Here is a 1557-nt window from a genome sequence, read left to right as displayed (position 1 = left end):
CTGGTTTTCTGCTAGAAGGCCATGTGACATTTATCAGGACGCTTATCTAGTATGCGACATTATCGCATGGGTCAGGTGGTGTAGATAAGTCACATACGTCAGTTTAAGTCGGTAGAATCTTCGACAACTTGGTGCAATAACGCAAATTGTGGTCTAGCCGGTGCCAGGTAGACCAGTGCCATATATCTATGGACACCAAGCAGTGCCTAACACAAAACTCAACCCAGTGACCTAGTTTAATTATAGAGTACATATATTGTTCTTACCATATACCCTCTCGACGTATCATCAAATGTATTTCACCCGAGAAGATGTTTTATAGCTTCAACATAAAAAAATATACCATTAAATATACTTCCAATTTCTTTCAGTGATACGGTAATTCATGAATATGTCGCGTACTATATATATTAGTCATAAACAACACTACTAAATGATCAAACAATCCTATTAAGAAAACGCATAGAAGCAGCATTATAAGGAGAACATGAACATTTTAACATTTTGACTGATGTAAGTTAAACGTTGATCAAACTCGCGGGGAGAGGTGCGCACGCATCACAGCTAATGTTGCCCTATGTAAGCACCTTAAACAGAACACGTTTTTTTCCCCTTGTCTTTATTTCCTAGTTTACAATGTTGTACATGCTCAATAATCATTAAAAATGAAAGTGCACATGCCTTCTGTATTACGGCAGGCCATTCATGTTTCCCGTAAATTCGATGAGGCCATGCAACTGGTAGTTCATTAACGCATTAATATCATTTACACCGTTAAAGATTTTCGCACACTGTATCTTCTAAATCACTCTTTTTCAACGGGGTATCTGGAATCAATGGAAGATATCAATATCCACATAAAAAGTCCTGTGTATCTAATTGATTTGAACTCTTCATTTCAAAACAGATTATTTGTTGTCGGGGAAAGGTCCAATTACAGTGTTTTTGTCGCGGAAACCATCCAGGTGCATAGCAATATCTACCTCAAGTTAAGTTAAGTTGAGTTGGTTTCCTATCTTAAAAGCCTCTGTTCATAATCTTTTAAATTGGATACACACGTTTGTAAAAAAAAAAATTGCATCGATATAAATATTCCCGATATTATAATTTCTCTGTCTTTCAAGTGTCGAAAGGCGACATAGAAACAAATAAGCATCACTAAACGAATGCCACGGATCGTAATGAATTACATTTGTTACTTGCAGATAATGCTCAACACATAATGTCTTGTCTATAAAGTTTTCAGTTATATGTAAGTTGGTAGATTCAATATTTTCTTAATACCACGGCCTCCATCATTGCCATGACAACCGATCCCGGCATCGATCAGGAATGCGGTGAAAAGTGAAGTAAAACTTCATATCTGGTATTATTTGATGATGTTGTGTTATATCATAGTACTATTACGCTGAATTTTCATAACTAGACACGACAGCTTGTCACCCATCCCACCCGGTCATAAATAACATGTTTAGAAAGGAAAGTTCCCAAATTCAGTCACCTATTACGAGCCACGCAAAGGGAGTTTTTACTCCTAGTATCACTGAGGATTCATAG

The sequence above is a fragment of the Pecten maximus genome, chromosome 19, assembly GCF_902652985.1.
Source record: "Pecten maximus chromosome 19, xPecMax1.1, whole genome shotgun sequence".
In the NCBI taxonomy this organism is placed as follows: Eukaryota; Metazoa; Mollusca; class Bivalvia; order Pectinida; family Pectinidae; genus Pecten; species Pecten maximus.
This window is presented reverse-complemented; position numbering follows the sequence as displayed.